Raw genomic sequence first — 22950 nt, forward strand, 5'->3', positions numbered from 1 at the left:
TCAAGTTGTAAGAATAAAAATTCCCATAATTTTCTTAGAAAATAGTAACTAGTCTTGCTATTTGGATCAAAGTTGATATGTTATTTGATCTCTTATTATAAGATTCTATAGTGCAAAATTTTATGCCTTTCCAATTTTGGCTGTAAATTTTTCCCTGAATTAATAAATAAGTAAACCACTAACTGCTTAGAATGAAAGCTATTTCATTAATTTCTATTTCAATATTTTATATTTTACATAGACATGTAAATCACCTGCAACATTTACAAAACTGATTTGGTAGTGATATTTTGATTATTTGACTGAAATAAATTAAAATTATTTACTTTCTTCAAATTATAATATTTGTAAAATGTCTCCTATTGGTTTAAATCCAAGTTGTAAAATAGATGTGCTTCATGTTTGAAGTACTATGATAATCTATGGTATATGACATTCTAGGAAGGATAATACAATACTTATTCTTAATCCAATTTACCCTTAGTCAGTGGCCTCCATAAACTAGAAAGCTTTCTAATTTCCCAGTTTGCTATTATCAGAATCATAAGACATATAAATATATTGAGGTACACTCATGAATCCTTAGTCATTTTCCGAATATGGTACTTCAGGGATAAAATCTCATTGACTAACTTGAGTTCATTATTATGCTGTTAAACTACGGTTGAAATAATCAGACTTCTGCATAATACATATCATGTTTTAATGTACCTTCATTCATCTGCTTGATTTTATTTCCCCCCCCTCTAATATATTTCTGAGTTGTTTGATTGTTTTCCCCCTCTCATTTCCTAAAATTGGTCTTGTTAAAATTATACTGCTCTCTTAATACCACAATATTATAATTATCTTCATGAACTCAATCTCTCAGTAAACTTGCTTGTATATGAAGTTTGGCTGCTAAATATCCATTTAATAGCTGTGAGTTACAACTGTATCTATGAGCAACTGACCAAGATGCAGTAACTACTCGTTTCACACAGTGTAAGTTCTTTAGTTTTGTCCAGAATGAAGAAAATCATATGAAACAAGAGAAATTTTGCCCATGTAGCATTTTGCCCATGTACCATTTTGTCATTATTTCTATTATTTTTTTTCACACATCTGGTCTTCAGACAATAAACATACAGCATTATACTATTTATTTAGACTAATCTTTTAAAGTTAAATGTAAGTTCTTCAAGAAATGATCTTTTTTTACTCAATGTATTCACTCAAGAAGATTTATTGACTGCACATCATCTGTAGGAAAATTTTAGGTGATTTGGGAACTATGAATAGGCTGTAAATTAAAAATAAAAGCAACTTCAAGGTACTTTCAAACAGTAAATTTTTAAAAATTAGGGAATGGTATCCTTTTATATCATTGTATTTTTGTAGAATCTAATACTCTATATACTTTTACATTTCTTACTAATTGCTCTTTATTAAACAATAATTCCATTTTCTAACTTGTACAAATAAAAGATTCATATTGTATCAGCAATCCCACCAGAGTTAGGCTGAAGACTTCTATACGTGAAGTGACCACTGACTTTTTTGTCTACACCAGTACAATTTGAAACAGAAAAGAACAGGAATTTTTGTCAAACAACAGGTTTGAATCGCAACGCTCAAGGCCAACCCTACTTGTCATCCCTGTAATAGTTTTTCAGAGCTGGGAAAGAGATTTTTAACCAATTTTGTATGATTCTAACCAACATACAAGACATTCTGCCAACCAGCCAGACATATTAGAAACAAACAGTGAAGACAAAATGATGTAACTATCTGTTTTGAAGTAAGGTAGGCGAGTGAGAAAGACAGCCCCAAGCCCGTTTTACATCCTGAGAAGCTATGAAGTCACATCTTTTCCTGGAGGATTCTACATGCTATAGTCCAGTTCCTATTTTTGCTGTCATTAAAGTGGAGAGCTTGGAGCTTTGAGAGTCGGTGACCTCTTTCAATCATCACTCAGTTATTCACCAGAAAATGATGGTCTTTCCTAGAGTTTTCGCATATATTATTTAGAAATCTCTGGGCACTAGATTTCTATAAACCTGTTCAAATTGCTTAGTATTAATTAAATGACAACATTTTGTTTTCCTTTTCACCAAGGGATGAAACAGCTTCCTTCGAGCTGTCACAGTCTAGGGATGATGCTTCTTACACTCCCTCTCTCATGCTTCCTTTCTACATCACAGCGGAAGTTCTATTTTATTTTCTGAAGTCAGATTGTATTTTCTCCATGGTGATAAACACTAGACGAAATGATATCCAGTTATTTAAATGGCAATTAAATTATGTACTTATATTATTAAGCAGTGATTAATTGTATCCATTATTTGAATTATGTACTTATATTATTAAGCAATGATTAATTTTATCCATTATTTGAATATTTATTATTTAAATGGATTTGATTAGTGACTGTTTTGTTTCTCTAAAATGCAAGCTATATGAGGGCTGGGGTTTTATCTGTCACTACTCTGTCCCCGATGACGAGAATGCCTGGAATAACAGGTGCTCCATCAGTATTTGTAGGATTAAGAAAATATTTGCCTCAAAAATGAAACAATATTGAAAATTTCACCAAGTTACCGGGTTTAGGAAAATATTATAAAATGTAGACGCTGACTGGAACACAGAAGGGAAGCACGTACCAAAGTAACTTTAGCAATCAAATGTATTATAGCCAGAAAATTTCACAGCATCAAACTGGCCAGTAAGATACTTTAAAAAAGTGAAATGTAACAGACACATCTGTGAAGGAGATAATTTTAATAACCATTAAAACCACTTTAATAAAGCACACAGTTTGTGAAAATCTGAAAATAGTACAAATCTTATCCTGATTTCTGAATGAGAACAAAGGAAATTTAATGCAAATCGGAATTTATATAAATGACAAACAACATCATTAGGATTAAGGTTTTTTGATAGATAATCCAATCCATATATGCTATATATGTGTATATGCATATACACTTCTGAGATATATACTCATGATTTAATATCTTTGCAATTATTGGCTTGAGTTTTACCACCACTAACGTTAGGCACAGTGTATATCGTGCAAGCCATAGGTTACATATGAAATAAAACTGAGTTCCAGAAACTCAGATTAAAAGCACACAGAGATGTATAATGCTTATTAATGGGAAAATTGAATGTTGGCAGTCATTTGCAACATACATTGATATTGTGCGTTTATGCCTCAGCATTAGAATGATAAAATTTACGTTTAATAGCATATTATCTTCTACTTTCTCTCTGTACCTTATTATTTGTAAAGCATTATAATTCTCACATAATATCATATCATTTCTCATTTTGTTTTGACGGAAAGAACTAAAGCAATGAGATAATTCCTCACACAGGCCATCACGAGTAAAGTGATGCATTCTTCAAATATCTATCTAATATTTAGTCTGTTAACAGTGGGCTTAAAGTAGGTGTTTATAATTTTGCTCATCTTTCTTCCAAAGACAGTTTTATTTTATTTTTTAATCAAGAAGAAATTTTTTTAAAAAGTATAAAGAGATAGCACATTTAAATTTTACACGTTACCAGTAGTATGCATGTCTTTGGTTAGCATTATCCTCTGAAATATTAAAGTTAAATTTGATCTCTTGTATAAAATGAACAATATTAAAATTATCAGAGAACTATTTCTGAATACTAATCCTGAAAGAAGATTTCTCTTCACCATGTAAAACGACCCTCATACTTGTTTACAAACATGAACCCTTTATTCATTAGCTTTGTGTGCCCAGTGTTCTCATCTACATAGTGAGTAGAGCAATATCACCTGGTCCTAGAGATTGACTGGGCGTGCATAGGGTTTAACTTAAGGAAATGTACATCTTTTTCTGGGAAAAGTAGAACACTGATACTTTCTTTTCTTCTAGATTTAGTGGCATAAAAAATATAAGAATTGGAAGTTTTCAAACAACACATGTATTTGAAATCATGAGAAGTGCATAGAGCTTGAGAACAGACAGGGATTAAACAGTTTCATTTGTCTTCTAGCTAGCAATATGAGACCTACTCTCTTTGCTGCCAGTCAGGTTTCCAAAAAACGATGTCCTTTGGTAATGGGATGATGGCCTTGTGATCTTACCACTGCTGTCCTAATTACTGCCCCACTCTATAGTTTGAACGGAACCCCACCCCCTTCCTTGATAACTTTCACCTTCAGCACAAGCATGCTGGGTAGACGGCTTTGCTATCATGTAGATTGTTATTCATCTTTTCTGAGACATCACTGTGGCACATAATTTACAAGCTATGGTCTCTAATCTGCTCACTATAAAATCACGTGTATCAGGGACCTTAATGAGCACTGAAATTCCCCCATTACCATTGCCACTAAGTTTCATAAATCTGTATTGTTTTCAGCTCTTACACACACACACACACACACACACACACACACACACACACACACACACACACACTGGCTAGCTTGTAATTACATGACTATCTGTGACAACTTAAAAGCAGAATCTATGTCTAAAAGTATGTCTTCCTTCTTTCCACCATCATTTGCTGTTCAGAATTAAAGTGGTCTCAAAGCATGGCCACACATCCTCTTGAGGAAGACAGAAGGGACTGTTAGTGATTGAAAGGTTAGATTATGCTTTAAAGTTGAGTTTCTTTCATATTGTAATGGTCACTCAGGAGTTCGGGAAAGAAAATACCTCCACTGGAACTCTCAATTCAAAGCAAGCATCATCACCACTCTGCAAGCAGAGGTGACGGTGTTTTGGGTCATATCTGATCCCTTCACAATTCCCAAGCCTACTCATGGTCAGCCTTGAGAAAAGAACACAGAGTGCACAAAAACATGATAGAATACTGAGAGTTCCATAGTACCATGGGAACCTGCTTTGTTTACATCTGGAATGACTGTCTCATAGCTAGAGGCACTTCTCTAAACTGAGGTGAAATAATTATTTCCAGAAAATTAGTATTGGAATATACGAATGGTTTGGCTCTCATTAACACACTGTCACAATTTACTTCATCAAATTAAGGAATCGGTGTGCTCAGCATTCGGCAAATTAAAACAAACAAACAAACTGTTTTGCTTCAGGAAACAGAACAGAGCGCAAACATCTCTCTGGGTGAGAGGGTGGGTCTACAGAGGTCTCCACAGAGAAGCCTGGTGTCCTGAGGTGGTGACTAAAGCCTGAGGACTCAGGTACCTGAGGTAGGCAGGCTGCACTGAATCTAAAAGCAATTCTGATTTTTTTCCCTACAGTTTTACCTATGGTTGTTCCTGATATGTTCAAGCTTAGGGTGTGCCAGGACATGCAAAATGTCTCCTTTATTTTAAAGGGGGTTGAGGAATGAGACTAGATTTGCAGACTTTACTATGCTACACACTTGCTGCATTCGTTTTGACATTTTTGGACAGCATAGATGGCTGAACATTGGAATGAACTTTCAGAAACCATTATAAAATATGCTTTTTTTGAAAAGTTTCATGTATTAAAAAAATCAGGAACTATAACTCTATTTACAGGTCTTTCTGAAAGCAAAGTATAAAATTAATGACTTTTCAAGATACATTCTCTCTTTAAAATAATAATTTCATAAGATTTTGTAACTTGAAGATAAACATCTTTTTAAATATATGTACGTCAATGTATAATAAACCAAGAAAACGTAATTAAGATATTTCTTTGCCATACCTAAATCTGAGGTTAAGATTTAAGAATACACAAGCACTTCTTTGGCCAACTACAATGATACGATACCAATTAAAAATTCATCCCAGTTGAAATTTTCTTTCACCATTTAAAGCAGTAATACGCTCATATTATTTGAAAGTACTTAAGTGAGACGTGGTATCATGAGAGATGAATTTATGTTTTTCATTTTAATCTACTGGAGGTGATGAATCTCTGGTAATTAGAACAATTCCTGAGCTTGCATCTTTATGATCATTCTTCACAGGTTGACAGTGAAAGAATCATTACATTGTATCACATTTACGTAATTACTTTGTGTGTCAGTTATACCATATTGTTAAAAATACAATTATTATACCTGGAATACTTTAATTTATCTATTTCCTGCTTTTTTAAATTTTCTTGCTTATAGACATAATAGTAATGCTGGGTCTATGGTTCAGATCACCTTTTCCCGTTTGCATTTTCATCTGATTTTGATTTACAGTATAAATAAAAACTGACGATGTGTATCAAAATTATCATCACAACACTTTAATTAAGTGAAATTCCATCTGAATTATTTAATGCTGGGATAGGAATATTAACCATTGCAGTAAGGCAGGAGAGAGTGCATTTTGTGGAAGTACTCATAGATACACTTCCTATTTATCTCAAATTTCTAAGTTGTAAAGCTTCTCCTGATTCTATTGTTCCCTGTGTGTGAATAATTATGTAAAAATGGTCAAATTATAGATTCAAGAATAATATGCAGCCCTTGGGGCTTCTGGGTCATAGTGCCATTATCAAATTTTTCAACTTCAATACAAAGGATTTAAGTCACCATCCAAGTCTACATGAATTATACCTAATACAATCAGTCACTAGTATCTGGTCCAAAGCTTTCCAATTACCCATTTTGATAAGACACTAATTAATGCTTTGAGTTGAACTACTAATGCTTTCAAATAAAAACAAATATTTAGCATCAAATCTACACTGAGCCAAAGTCATTATTTTGAGGGAATGACAATGAGAGACTCTAAATTATTCAAAAAAGTCATGCTGATCACAGCAGCTTAGTGAATGACAAAATAATCAAGTTTCAGAGATACAGGTGCCTTTCCTCATTTATTTTTTCAGGTCAGTTAAATGAATACCATCATGTCAGCAGGAAAACAAATGTTATTGTTTTCTTATAAAGCATACAATCAAGAGAAAGTCTGGCTATAGATCAACATAGTAATTGGATATCTTATTTTATTATTTGTGCTGAATTATCTCCTTACTGTGACAAAAAAAGAAAATGCAATAAGGATTTCAGCAATGATTACATGGGCAACTTGGTAAATTTTAATACTTAATGACCAGCCTCCAGATTACCAGGCAATTCAACATGTACCTGTTGAAAAGAGCTATAGTGTAACTAAACTGTCTTAGTCCATCCCAGCTCCTATACAGCAGAAATACAAAAAAACTCAAATATGTTCTGGAGTCTGGGAGGTCCAAGATCAAGGTTCAGGCCAATTGGGTGTCTGGTAGAAGCCCACTTCCTGATTCATAGACGGTCATCTTCTCCCTTAGTCCTCCAAAGACAGAAGGGGTGAGGGAGCCCTCTGGAGTCTCTTTTTTAAGGTCACTAATCCCATTCATGAGAGGTCCACTCTCATGACTTAATCACTCCCAAAGGTCCCACCTCCTAATACCATCACACTGGGGTTAGGTTTTAACATATGGACGTTAGGGGAACACAAACATTCAGTTTCCAGCAGCACTGACTACCTGGCAATGCTACTTGTCACCACTTAGGCTATTTGTTATCACATTTTGCTTTATCTCCTATTATCAGATCAGGATTATGTATTACCCTTAGGATATTTGACATCACTTTTTAAAAGACTTTAAGTTATTTTGGAAATTATTTAATCAATATGTTATAACATTAACAGTGTTATCTGATAATCAGCTATCAGAACCAAAAACGGTGAGTCTAATTCTTATCAATGTAGATTTAAACTGTAAAAGACAATGAACCTCATTTCATAACTTCAAAGAAATAACCTTAGTATGCTGAAAGTTACCGTAGTTGTAAGATGCCAGCATTTTGATCTTTGTTCACCAGTAGGATCAGGCTCATGGGTAGATAAATTTAATTAAAGAGTTTGATATGTTGTGATTACCTGATGTGCACTCCAACAACTAGATGGAGTACAGTGCTAAAATTACTTAATAAGCAGACAAGAAAATTAAGAAAAAAGAAATTAAATAACAACATTTTAAACCTTTTTTCAACATCATATAGGTTTAGTCTTTCAATAGGGAAAGTTAGGGACAGGTTGGAAGGTCATTTAATTAAGAGATCTCAGGAACACTCAAAGATAGCTCTAATTTAAATGTTGAAAAACCTGCCACAATCACAGACACAATCTGAAATTGTCCCTTATTGGTTCTTATGGATAACAATGATGAAACAATATCATGATACATCAATTAATTCCTGCCATTGATAGAACGTTGTAAGAATGCTGCAATGAAGTACAAGATAGTCCGTACAGACATAAACAGGTGAAACAATTTCATAACTATACAATAAAAAAGGACAGAGATCAGAGCTCTATTGAATTATAAGTTGTTGGCATTAAAATCGCAGATGTGGACTGACAATTACCTCTGAACAGCGTAGTGGCTAGTTTCTTCTCTATGTACTCACATTTAGAAAAGAGTTTATAGGAATGTAATAATTATTCCTCATCCAATTCTGCAAGTAGCATTTTTGGATATATTTTAATTAATTGTTCTATTTCACATTCAAAGTTATCCTAGCTACAATATAATAAAAGCTTTAATTTTTACGGGTTACCAATTCAATATCACAAAATGTATTTATGAGAATAACAAATCCATACTCTCACGTTTTTGCTAAATCTCATTCTCAATTAAAATAAAGTACCTAAAATAATAAATTATACATGAAGCATCAACATGTTATAAAACCCAAATTTGAAAATGCTATGTCCAATTTACTGGGTATCTCACAGGTGGGTGGAATAGGAGAGTCAGTAACAAGGTGAAAAGTAGGAGAAAGATGACATGAAAATGTCAATGAAATGAAAATAATTGAAGCTCTAATAGTGTTTTTGGCCCATATTAACACTAGTCCTGGCTGTTTAAACTTAGGTTGCAATTGTTCCAATCACAATGTAGGAAGATACTCTGGCAAAATGATACAGCCAAGAGTTTTCTGAATCCTTCAGCTGATACTATAACCAGGATATGAGTGATGCCACAGTAGGTTTTAAATCCAAGACAAGTCAGCTTCAATGCAAGAAATTCCCACTGCTGATCAGGAATTCTGGGTAAAAGTGCTTTAAATAATGGATGTAGTCAAAATAAATTTAGATACACTGATTACTTTAGCTTTCAGTATAAGGAATTTTATTAGAAAATGTTCTTTTTCAGCATTGAAAAAAAAAACTTTAAAGTGTAAATAAGCTTTGGGGAGTTATGGCAACTAATGCCACAGCCTGAAAAGAACTGAAGAAGCAAAATTCCAAGTCTAAAGATTAGATTGATTGTCACTATGGTATACAATTTTATAACCTCTCTGGAACAAAGGAAATATCACCTTTTAACGTGAAGTCATAATTTAATTTTCTTAGCTGATGTAAACTATTTTGCTGACGTTTAACGAACCCAGGAAAATGCTTAATGTGTCTATAACCTGAGCTGTAAAAATGGGTTGCAGGATTGGATATAAATTATATGGGATTAGTTTTTCCATTCGTTTTATGTTAAGTATTTTAGATAAATAACAAGTAAGAAAAAGGAGAAGTGTAAGTTTTATTTTTTACCAGACTATATAAAAACGGCTTGTCTGTTGACAATGGGGATATAGAGTACTGCTAATTAAAAATATGTCTCTGGACATGGTCACTGGAGACATTGGACTGAAATAGCTTGAGACCCACGGACTATATCATCTCCCTTGGTCAGCGTAGTCTGCTTATTGCCCCAATACTTATATTAACATATGCATAAGTCCTAATAACAGTAGCCCTCAGATTATTCTAAATATACATTTTAATTTACTATTAAACACTTTAATTCTTGTTGGTCCATTCATATTTTAAAAGGTTTGAATGTATATATAACAAAGATGTAGTTTTAAGATTTTTCTCCCTCTTATTTAGAAAGTAATTTGATATTTTCATCAGATACTTTCTGTTAATATCAACTACTTTAATAAATTATTCTTTAGTTTTTGAATTTCACTTCGTAAAAATAGGCACCATCATCAAAAAGGGGAGCTGTTACTATGTGTTCCGTGATCTTTGTCAAAGTTTGTTATGAAAGTAATCTATTGTGAGTTAATTTCCCTTGCCACACAAAATGGAAAAAGGCCAAATGTACGGTAAAAAATGACCACAGTCCTATGGGAAATCATTCGTAACAGGAAAAGCCCCCATACTGGCATCTCTGACTGTTTTCTTAAGTTTTTGAAAAAGAAAACTATACTTATATGGTTGAAAGGAAAAAGGTACAGTTATCACAGGATACATTTAATACAACTGGTATTGTATAAACTTGATGTAAGGGCACTTGGTATTTTATAGAGAGAAAAAAGTACATACACTGTTAAATTTTAGTTTTATATTACCTCTCATAAGTTATAGTCACAAATAATTCATTTTTGGTGTTCTAGTGTAAACTTGATAGACACAAGTTTTTAAATGTACTAAATTAAATATTTTAAATGTATTTTCATTGCAATGATGGCTGCAATAATTTTCCTTTCTTTTTAAAAATTATGTTGCCTCAGCTTAGTGGGTACCAGAGAGTAGGGGAGGAAGGGGTGGAAGAAGAGGAAAAAGGGGGTCAGATATATGGTGACAGAAGGAGAACTGACTCTGAGTGGTGAACGCACAATGTGATATATACATAGATGACATATAAACGTACACTTGAAGCCTATGTAGTTTTAATAACCAATGTCACCCCAATAAAATTAATAATAATAAAAATAAATTCTGTTGCCTCAACTAGCTATCACCACACTTCGGAGTAGCTAAATAACATGTATCATGGACGCACTGACAAGGGCCTCATTTCTTTGATATACTAGTTGCAAAACAGAGTTTGACCACACTAAACAGAAGCAATTGTTTCTCATTTAGTTCAACTTCAACAAATTCTTTCCTAAAGCCACTAGGGAAAAAAAAAAATACAATTTAATCAGCCTTGAATCTGTAATAATTTTCAGAAATGAACTTCGTACATTTTTAAATTAGTTTTATATTCACAACTGCAAGCTATTGCTTTGATTACTCAAGTTGCCAAGTGCTGCTGAATGTGGATGGGCACCTTGTTTACTGATATAGAGCAGTATTTTCCCACTGGGTAACGTAAATGAATCATTACCTGTGGGTCACTAATGCCTGAGTGGGTGCAATGATTTCTTTACAGGCATGCAAAGCAAGGTAGATCAGATCAACAAATACAGGGCCAAGTCCAGAGTAACCACCCTGTAGAGACTAGGGGCAATTATCGGGAAAATTCTGTGGAAAACATAAAATGTTCAGGAAAAACTTAGGATTAAACACACACACACATACACACACACACACACACACTAAATTCACCCAGTCCCCAACATGTGTCCCAAACTGTAATTAAATCACATCTACTCACCCCACCATTCTTGCCCTAAGGGGACAAGGGCATTATTTCAAGTTATGTATGGTAACCCAGACCTCGTTAAGAGGGCATTGGTAAATGCTTCAGTGAAAGTAGAGACTGGAGTTTTTATTTTTTGTATTACTTACTTAAGGACTTGAGGTTTACAATAATGTTCTCACTTTCGTTCTGTGGTCCAGTAGTGTAAAAAATGTGAAATGATATTCATTGTATCTATATATCCATAAAAGAAATCATGATGCTTCTATCTCACTCATATTTTTCATAGAATGATCATATCCATGCAAAGAACCCTAAACACGAAATCCCAATATTGAATGAAACCAAGAACTTCATGAAGAAAACCAGAACAAAACCTGTGTTAATTCCCTGTAGTCATCTACACCACCTCTCTAACAGTGACAAACGAGGAGTGAATAAAAGTTAATTAAGAGATTTACCTCTCAACAAATAATGTACTCTGAGAAAAATGAGAGAAATGTTGCTCCAAATAAATTTACAAGTTTAAACTAGTTACCTTGAAACTTTTGCTCGTATTGTTTTGACTATATTGCCTTTGTTCATAACGTTGTTTTGATTTTTTTTTACATCAAGAGACCCTTTATTGTCTACATTAAACTTAATTACACAATTATTTTATTCCTACCACACTCAAAGTTAAAATCCCTGAGGCCAACTATGTTGAATATCTTTCATGGCCCTATACAAGGTGTGATCACAAAATACAGTGAATGTTTAAATTGAATGTATTGCAGTAACAGGCACATTGCCATTAATCCTCCTTAAAATACACCCCCTAACTTTGAACACACTTATTCCATCATTCTTGCCACTTCCTGAAGCAGTCTGGAAGTCCTCTTTCATGAGTGTCTTTATTTGCACTGTCCTGGCTGCCTAGACGTCCTGAATCGATTCAAAATGTTTACCTTTCACAGTCGTTTTGAGTTTGGGAAACAGCCAGAAGTTGCACGGTGCCAGATCCAGTGAATAAGGTGGATGAGGACACACCGTAATGTTTTCATTTGACAGAATTTGCCGTATACCAGAAGGGATGTGTGACACGATGTGTTGTCACGATAGAAGATGAAACTGTTTCCCCATTTCATGTTAATGAGTTGTTTCTGATCCATGATTTACAGCACTTTGAAACACACCTTCTGTCAACCGTAGCTCACACCCGACTGACTGCACTGAACAAATTGAAACTTGTCACACACTGTTACTAAGGTTCGTCGCACCACTTCCCTTATTGAAGATCCCCGATTTTCTGGATGACACTTGGCAGCAGCATTCACCGTATTTTGTGATCACAGCAGACAGGATACATATCACACATCACTTCTGGTATTTGGCAATTTCTGTCAAATAAAAACATCACGGTGTGTCCTCATCTACTTTATTCACTGGATCTGGCACTGAGCAACTTCTGGCTCTTCTCCAAAGTCAAAATGACCATGAAAGGTAAGTGTTCTGAATCGATTCAGGACATCAAGACAGAAATGACAGCTCAACTAAAGAAATTCACGAAAGAGGACTTCCAGAATTGCTTCAGAAAGTGGCAAGAATGATGGGATAAGTGTGTTTGAAGTGAGGGAGTGTATTTTGAGTGGGATTAACGGCAATGTGTCTTTTACTATAATATTTTTTTATTTACTGTATTGTTTAACCACACCTCATATGCTGTTATGAACTAAATTGTGTCAATTTTCCTATTTGTTTCCTAAATTGACTTACCTAATAGCTTGTAGCATTAATTGCACTTTCCAATTTACCTTGCCACAATCCTTACTCCACCTTCTAAAAGAAAAGCAAATCCCTTATCCATTCCACGCTGTTAACATGTAGCACTGGGTAAGGTGTAAAAAACTTGAGGTCATCAAAGAGACAATTGCAAATGTTGATGATGCTGCTATTGTGAACATTAATTGCAGGATGACAAAGCTTATTACAATTAAAGAGGGTTCCAATTCTCAGATTTCAACAAAATTAATTAAAACTTTATTGACAGATGGTAAATCATGAAAACTGTGTTTAGGACATTTTACTATGCTATTTTGGCTGTGACACTTAATATTATAAAAATAATTGAGTGATATCACTGTAACACAATTCGGACCAGTTTTACCTAACTTGAAATGTGAAAAACAGTTCTTAAAACTTTCATCAAAAAATGGTAAGAATAAAATTAATGGGAAAGACTGAATCACTCTACCAAAATAATATACAGATATGTGCTGCATAACATTTCAGTCAACAATGGGCTACATTTACAACTGTGGTCCCATAAGATTATAGTGGAGCTGAAAAAAAAATTCCTATCACCTAGTGATGTCAAAACCATTGTAATGTCATAGAGCAACACATTATCCCGTGTTTGTAGTGATGCTAGTGTAAACAAACAATGTGCTGCTGGTAATAAAAACTATATTATACACACTTATGTGCAATACAGGAGACTTACTAATGATAATAAACAATTGATGTTACTGGTTTATGCTTTTATTATACAACAATTTGTATTGTTATTTTAAAGCGTACTTTCTCTACTTAGAAAAGTTTGTTGTAAAACTTTTCTCATACATCTGAGTTGCTGCATCACCTGAATGCATCATTTTCTTTTGTGGTTGATTTAATCCCATGTTGTTTTGTTCATTCTGGCCCCTAAGCATATAAAATCCACTGCTAATGTTGCCAGGAAGAGGCCGCACTGAGTGACTGACCTCGAAACAAAATTAAAAATGATTAAGGAAAATCAGTAATGGTTATTGCTCTCCAGTCAAGCGTGTCCCATTCCACCATAGCTACAATCTTGAAGAACAAAAACAAAGTGACAGAAGCTGTTAAAAGGATCTGCCTCATGGACGGCAATGAGCCTAACTAAAATTCCAGACAGAACTGTATAAGACATGGAGAAACTTCTAATGACATGGACTGAAGATCAGACACTGAAGTGTATCCCTCTCAGCACCATCACAATCACAGCCAAAGCAAAAATGTGTTCATGTTGTGGAAAGAAAAGGCTGGACCTGACTGTAATGCTGAATTTACTGCTAGTTCTAGGCGATTTAAGTGATTCCAGAATCGTTATCCATTACCTAATGTGAAGGTGAATAGTGACTCTGTGAGAACTGATGTGAAGGCAGCTGGAGAATTTTTGAAAACTCTGGATAAGCTGATTGTGAAAGAAAATTATGTGCCAGAGTAAATGTTCAATATGGATGAAATCTCCATATTCTGGAAACAGATGCCTGGAAGGACTTTCATGTGTAAGGAGGCCAAGTCAATGCCAGGTCTCAGGGCTTTTAAGGACAGGATGATAGTCTTGCTTGGGGGCAGTGCTGCAAGCTGCACATTGCACCTTTGTGACCTGGCACAGTGAGAAACCCACGACCTTCATGTACATCAATAAGCATACACTGGGAGTGTCATACAGGAGCAGGAAGAAGTCATGAATGGCCCAGCTCCTCTCCCAAGATGTCTCCTGATTGCTATGCCAGTGAAATGGAGAAGTACCAGTTGGAGAATAACATACTTTCAAGATTTCTCTTATTGTTGCTAATGCTCCCAACATCCTCCTTTTATTGGTAACTTTCCTCTCAATATCAAAATGGCGTTTCTCCCTCCATCACCTCCTTGATCCAACCAATAGACCAATGAGTCGTAGCAGCTCCTAAGGCCTCCTGCCTGAGCAGGCCCTTTGCCCAGGCTGCTGCTACAACTGAGGAGATGCTGATGCAGTTCTGGAAGGATTCCCCCTAGGACTGCATCAAGAACCTTGATGGAGCTCGGGGTGATGTCACCAAGGAGTGTATGGATGGCATCTGGAAGAAGACACTCAAGAGGTTCTCCCATGATTTCAAAGGACTTGCCAAGGATGAGGAGGTTGCAAAACTCACGAAGGCTGTGTCTGAGGTGGTGAACCACTTGGAGCTGGGTGTGGGTGAGGATGTCACTGAGGAGCTCCTAGAGGGGCTTCCAAGGAATTGACTAAGGAGGACTTGTGGGAACTGGAACAGGAGCGCATCACTGGAGAAGAGGCAAGAGAAAGGGAAACTGCAGGAGGAGAGAGGAAGAAGGTCCCCCAAGAAAATTCATAATGAAGTGTGTTGCAGAAGCTTTGCAGACCTCAACAAGCTCCTTAAAAAGATTGAAAACATGGACCCCAAGACCAAAAGATTTTCATTAATAGAGAGGAATATTCATGGTGCATTATCTACTTGCAAGCAAATTTATGATGAAAAAAAGAAATACAAAAACCAAGCAAACCACTATTAACGTGTTTCTGAAAAGGGTGATACCTCCTCAAAAAGAGCCTCAGGCAGGTCCTTCAGTAGAGGCTCCAGAAGAGGCCTTATTGTACAGGAGATGACAGCTCCAAGGGTGTGACTGCCCCTGAGGACCTTCCAGTGGGACAAGAGGTGGCTGTGGAGACAGTGATACTGATGACCCTGACCCTGAGTAGACCTGGGCTACTGTGTATGTTCGTGTCTTAGTTTTTAACAAAATAGTTTAAAAAATTAAATAAATAAAAGTAATCTAAATAGGTAAAAGCTTATAGAATGAGGATATAAGGGACTTTTTTTTTCCACAGGTGTGCAATGTGCTTATGTTTTAAGCTAATTGTTTTGTATTACAAGAGTCGAAAACTAAAAAAAACAAAGTTTATAAATTGTTACAGTAAGCTAAGGTTAATTCATTGAAGAAAAATATGTTTTTATAAATTTAGCATAGCTTAAGTGCACAGTGTTTATAAAGTCTGCAGTGTGTACAGTCACACCCGAGGCCTTCACATTCACTCACCCTCACTCCCTGACTCACCCAGAGCAGTGTCCAGTTCTGCAAGCTCCACTCATGGTAAGCGCCCTATTCAGATGGACTTTTTTTTTTTTAATCTTTTATACCATATTTTCACTGTACCTTTTCTATGTTCAGATATGTTAAGATACACAGATAGTAACATTATGTTACAATTGCCTACATTATGGAGCACAGGTACATGATGTCCAGTCTCGTAGCCGGGCTGCAACAGGCTGTGTCAGGTAGCCTCGGTGTGCAGTGGGCTATGCCGTCCAGGTGTGGGTAAGTGCTCTCTATGATGTTCCCATGACAAAACTGCCTAATGATGCATTTTTCTGACTGTAGTGTTGTTATTAAGGGATGCATGATTGTATATCCACAAATGATATGTAACCTATTAAAAAGGGGCAAAGGGGATGCATTTTGAACACAATGCTCATTGGTTCAAGTTTAAAAATTATCTATTAGGTTCCCATTTTCAGCAATGCTGTAGTAGCAGGTTCAAACTAATCTTCCATTTGGCAACTAAACAAGCTGGACAACATGCTTAAAGTATTTTCTTCAAGACTCTGTTTGAGGGCTCTGTGGGCAACCAAAGCTGTGAGGACTTAGGAATACAAGGATCAAGAGGTAGGAGAGAAAAGCCTATAGAGGTAAACTTAACTTTTGGGGTGACTTTCAACTAATAAAGACATGTTATCTATTGCCATAGTGAAAGGAAAGCTGTGCAAGAAACTAAGCTAAGCAGAGCTTTTAATACCCTTTCTGGATTGAGGGGACAAAATTTAGATTCCAGGGACTGACAAGGAAAAGGATCAGTATTAACTGTGCTCTCTTGACTCTCACCTCCTCTTGAACTCTTAGTTCTCTTTTTAAAATTTCTTAATACAGTACCGTCAACATAAAAGAGAGCAGCAAGATAGGGCAAGACAGGATACCTTATGCTGAGAAGTGAGAAAGGTAAATGCATGGGTAAATCTAATTAATATGGACTGTATAAAGAAATAATACAAAGAGAATTAAAATAAAGATTTAAAATAGAAGCCAACAATACTAAAAAACAACACTTGCTAATATTGACAGCACGTTAAGTCACAAAGGAGAACTCAACAAATGCCAAACATATCATTTACTTAAAAAATGTGATTCACACTTTTTAAAACAAGGACACTAATTTTCAAATACTTTGTATTAAATCTTAATTTTGTTTAGATATAAAATCTTGTCATTGCAGTCAGTAAACAAATAGTGATAGCTGGGAAATATAAAATAAAGAATGTTATTTATCTTTATTCTTAATAAACACATTTTACTGTTATTAATGTTAAATATGAAATAAAAGTTTCTCTGACAATCTTTTCCTTATACTTTAATCTATTTATAAACAAACATGTATCTAGAGAAATTAAGTAGGATATTATAAATCTATATCAAAGTAAAACTATGAAAATTATCCTTAAAATATTTTAGATGGCAGTCACTAATTTGAAATACCAATTACCAGGTTTGTATCTTATTCTAAGACAAACCATACACATAAAAAAAAATAAATAAATAACAATGAAAATCAAAACCATTCTCTATGATAGATAGTTTCGTATATATTTAGAAGATGTGATACACATTTTGGGAGGAATAGCATTTAAATCCAATGAGTAATAGCTTGTCCAAATTAGAAGTTGGCCTTGTTTCCTATTAAAGACCTAGGGGAAACCAGACAGAAGAATGCCAAATAGAAATCAGGTCAATCAAACTTCAAAAGAAGGATTTATGAAATCTGACAATAGTGTTTACAAAGAGTCTCAGGATACTTTATTATTAAAATCTTAATTTTTAAAATGTAATTAAACATATTTACATGTAATATTAAAGAGGAAATGCAAGAACTTAAGATGAAGACCATTTGATTGATATTAGTAGATAAATGGAGATGTAACTAACGCAATGGGAGAGTTGCTTTGGGAAGAATAATGCACATTGTTTAAGTGTGATCTCGTAATAAGGATAAAGCCTACTTCTCTCACATCTCTTAGGGATGTACTGTAATTCTTGACCATCAGAAATATGTGTTTGAAAACTGTGCTAATTGATCCTGAGGCAGTCTGTCAATTTTGATCGCCCCCCCACCCCACCACACACACATACATCCAGATCAGTATTAAAGCCTTTGGTCTTTTTATTACTCTATTAATTAGATTCCCGTGATCACTCCTTGTGCCTCTTACACCTCCCCATGCCTTCTGAGAGTGACTGTTCTGCCTTGAACTGAACTATGGGGAGTCCTTATTCATACAGATAACAATATTTGAGATAATTTTTATAATACAGTGAGAACCAACTCTGTCACACATTCATAAGGAATCTTACGTGCATTAAGAATATTCTCGTGGCGGACCTGTGAAGTAGTGGCCACAATCTCCATCTACATAAAGCCTGGAAGTTGTAGCAAGAAGGTCAATTGCTCAATATATAGCTATTGTGAACAGTGGCATTAGAACATTTCTTATCCATCTCCACAACTCATGTACCTAATACCCCCATGTAACTGCATAGGAAGCATATACTCAACAATGTGACCTCATCTCTGTGGCTGCAGCAACTGAATATATTATATGTGTGTGTGTGTATGTTTCTGTGTGTGTGTATTTGGAAGGAGGTTGAGGTAGTTAAAATGGAGTTCTTTTATTTTTTTTGTAAATTGAAAGGCACACTAACTTGCAAAGAATAAGAACAAGGTGGCCGGGCCAAATATTTGCAAAGAGTAAATATTTTAAAACAGTACAGAGAATGAGAGAGTTAGCCAATTTATAGAAATCTCGTGGAATTCCTAAGCAGTTTACTCGCCCCTGTTCATACAAGAAGGGTAACTTTACAGTTGTTTGGTTGAGTGATGATCTTTAGTAATCCTGGCAACCCAGACATAAGTGTGGACAAAGTAAACCAAGGGAATCCTCTAGAATGTAGGTTTTAGCTACATAGGAATGATGAATGGACTAATGGGTACAAGGATTTAACATTGAGGAAATATTAAATGAACTTATAAACAATTTAATATAAACATAATACAACAGAACATTGCTATAGGACCTGAAAAATTAGATCTCATTTCCCTCTGGTGGCGGGGGGGAGGGAGAAATATGTGTTTACTTTTTGCCTGAAATGAGTGAGGAATTCAAGAGCAATGAGTGACACTAACCATGAAAATGTATTCAGACTTCCTTTGCTTCCTATCAAATGCACTCTCATATGATACCAAGGTGTTATCCACACTAGTTCCAGCACTTTCCATAAAGATGGGATTATCCAGGTTAGTCAACTTGTCCAGACTCCAGAGTTCGTTTGAATCTATCAACTATGTGTTCACATGGCAGCTCTCTTCCTCAGCCTTTCAGCTAATTCTGTACAAAATATTAGACCTGGAAGCAGGAGCAGGCCAAGTGTTATAGTTTATAGTTTCCCTCAGTGTATAAATGTGGCTTCATGTTGATATTCTGTCAAATGTGTGTGTGTGTGTGTGTGTGTGTGTGTGTGTGAGAGAGAGTTTTGTTTTGTTTTTCTCATTTCCTTAGAACATTAAGGTGTATGTTCCCTATAGTTTACAGCAATTTGAAAAGTGGGGAAGCACAATTTGCAAGAGGAAGAACATAGGTACTTAGATTTTTCCCACAGATTTCCTCAGCAAAGAAACTCACATATTTTGGTGAACATTGTTTAAAAACAATGGACAATAATCAGTCAGTTACCCTCATTTAAATGAGAGAGAAAAATCATTAAGCCAAGTTTGACAATTTATGAATGTTCCATAACAGAACTGAAGACTAAAAGTATCTGTTAAGCAGGGAAAGCACACAGAGGTTAATGGACTGGATGTCCCCAAGGAAGTTATAGACAGGTGATGTTGGGTTTTGTTCAGGAAATAGCCTATTGAGATCTGAGAGTGTCTGATGTCAGAACTGGAGCATTAGCAAGTGAGTACAATTTAGAAGATGTGAATGTGGAAGTTGATGGCAGATGTTTGAAAATGAAATTCAGACAATAAGGAGGCCAAAAGGCTGAGAAGCCAGAATTTAAACGGGTCATCCATTTCTTGAACCTATCTAGATTCATGGCAGTTCTGAAGATTAAAACGTAACTAAGACAGTATCTCCATTGAGTAATTTAATGAATGAATGGATAATAGCTATATTCTGAAACTTCAACTGGAATGATATCTGCAGCATAAGTAACAAATCACAAGTATTATTAAGTAACAAGTATTATTAATTATCTGAATTATCTTAATAGCCTAAGTGGACTATGGTCAGCCTTTTAGCTCTTTCCAACATAAGTATTCCCCAAGCTGTCATCAGTTATTTTTGTTATGTGCTTTCTTACAAGATGACTTCCTGTTTTCAAAAAATAAAGCACAATACCCTCCACAATCTAGTTTCAATTTAATTTTCCATTATTATAGTCTGACTTTCCCATCCATTAAACATCCATTACTTGTTGTTTATTCTCAGTGGACCGCATAATGTCTTATGTATTTGACAGCATCTGCTTTTTGTCCGCCCAGCATTCCTGGCACATTCGTGTACATGCATTCATCCATTCATTCAAAAATATATAATGACTATGTATGACATTCAAGTGCTCAACAACAAATATCAATTGGTTAACAAGACAGATATTTCCAAGAAATAAGTAAATAAACACATGAACAGAACAATCACGACTTATGATAGGCCTAGCCAAAAAAAAAAAAAAAAGAGGAACTATGTCATGTACTATTTCTTCCTCCTTTTCCCCGTTTTGGAAGTAGTAACCTAGAGACCTAATTTTGCTAGAATTTTAGGGAAAAAAAAACTTCTCACAGGAGGCAAATTGGCTGCAATCTGAAGTTAAGTGTATTTAAAGTGTGAAAATTGGAGTTCCAAAATGCCAAAGAAGCCCTGAAGAAGAAAAAAGATCTGAAAAGTATCTGATGACCAGACTGTCAACAGATGAGTTCAGCAGCTAGGCTGGGTTAAGACAAGGTCGTTGGATTTTATTAACCCTGACATGGGAAGTATGTGAGGTGATTTAACAAGTGACATGATCTGATTTACCCTTTTGCTTACGCTCCCTGGGGAGTGCAGAATGGACTGACAGGTGAGGCAGATGTAAGACCAGCAATAGCAACAGAACGGGGACATGGTCACTACAGACAGAACGGGCACATGGTTTGAGGCATGCATCCACAGGGCTTGCTGCTGGCTTATACATAGGGGGTTAGGAAAGGGAAGAATCAAAACATATATTTCCAGACTTGAGCAGCTGAATAACAAGTGGTCCCATTTAGTGAGAAAGTAAAACTGATGGAGAGGAATCTGTTGGAGCCATAATAAATCTAAGGCTCAGCTGTACACCTATTAAATTTGAGATGCATGTGAGATATCCAAGATTTCTCATGTAAGCAATTGGGCATTTGCATCTGGAGCTTAGAGAGAACAGTGAATATAGATATGGAGAGAGAGCTAAAGACAGAAACAGATATCTATACATACATATATACATATATCTTCATATAAATGCATAAATGTGTATATGTGTATATATACTATACACTGTATATACATATGTGTGTATATATGTATGTGTATACATATATGGATATGTATATATGTGTGTCTTATGCATGTATAATATATGTACTTATTATGTACTTTGCGAACACCTCATCATCTAGATGCCATTTATGTCCATGGAAATGAATGAGAGTAACTGTCATGGTTTTAAATCTCCTCCAATATTTCCACTTTCATGCCATTGCCCATTGTAACATTTTCATAGTGCTGATAGTTTACCTCACATTGAGTTTGTTGTACACGTTTGTTACTTCACATGATAACAAACTTCTTTCGAAAGTTTGATGTGTTATTCTTTTCTGTATCTTCTATATTGTTTAAATTGTGTATGCACGCGTTTCCTGTACTACACAAGATTGAATTAAGTTTCCTAAAATTTGCAGTCTTAAAGGCTTCTGTTCAATAATGGATGCTTTTCCTGCTACATTTGTTGAGCATTGCTTCTTTATATTAATTTATCCAGTGCAGCCACAAATGTGAGCAATCTGGAAACACAGTCTATTTTTTCTCCCCAATAGTAAGACTTTTGGTGAAAGCCTAACACATTTGTCATCTTTGCTACTTTAAAAATACCACTGTTGCATTCAATGTTTTAGAGTTGGGAATGAGGGAATAGGAAGTTTAACTACATTGTGCAAATCAAAGAACCCTGGATAGATTTATTGGCCTGGGTTATGGGTGGCTAACACATAGGGTGGGGTAAAATAAATAAGATTTATTTTTTGAGTACGTAGATTAGCGACAACAACAACAAAAGGCTGTAAGTGGTTTCTCTACGAGTAGTTCTGCACGTTTTCATCTCTTACCTAAAAAGTTTCTCCTTAGTAATGAAAAGAAAAAAAAATGTCCTATGTCCTTTCTGGATTTTTTCCCCCTTATATCCTACTTCCTTGCCACCCTCCTTAATCATTTGATTAATTTTCCCTATTTTAGGGATTCTTATACCTGTTTATTCTTTTGGCAGGCTGTTTTTAATATAAAATGATAATCTCTTTTTATATATCTTGAAGAAAATATAAACAACATATAAAGGTTGTTTTCAAGTTTGTACTTATGTGACATGTAGAATTTGATCACGCTTTGGCAATTAATTAAATCTTTTTCTTTAACTAAATGACATAAAACATCACTGACTAGGTAAATGTTCACGAGGAAAAGAAAAAACAAAACAAAACAGAAACAGAGGTTCAACAACT

Source organism: Rhinolophus hipposideros (genome assembly GCF_964194185.1).
Source record: "Rhinolophus hipposideros genome assembly, chromosome: 16".
In the NCBI taxonomy this organism is placed as follows: domain Eukaryota; kingdom Metazoa; phylum Chordata; class Mammalia; order Chiroptera; family Rhinolophidae; genus Rhinolophus; species Rhinolophus hipposideros.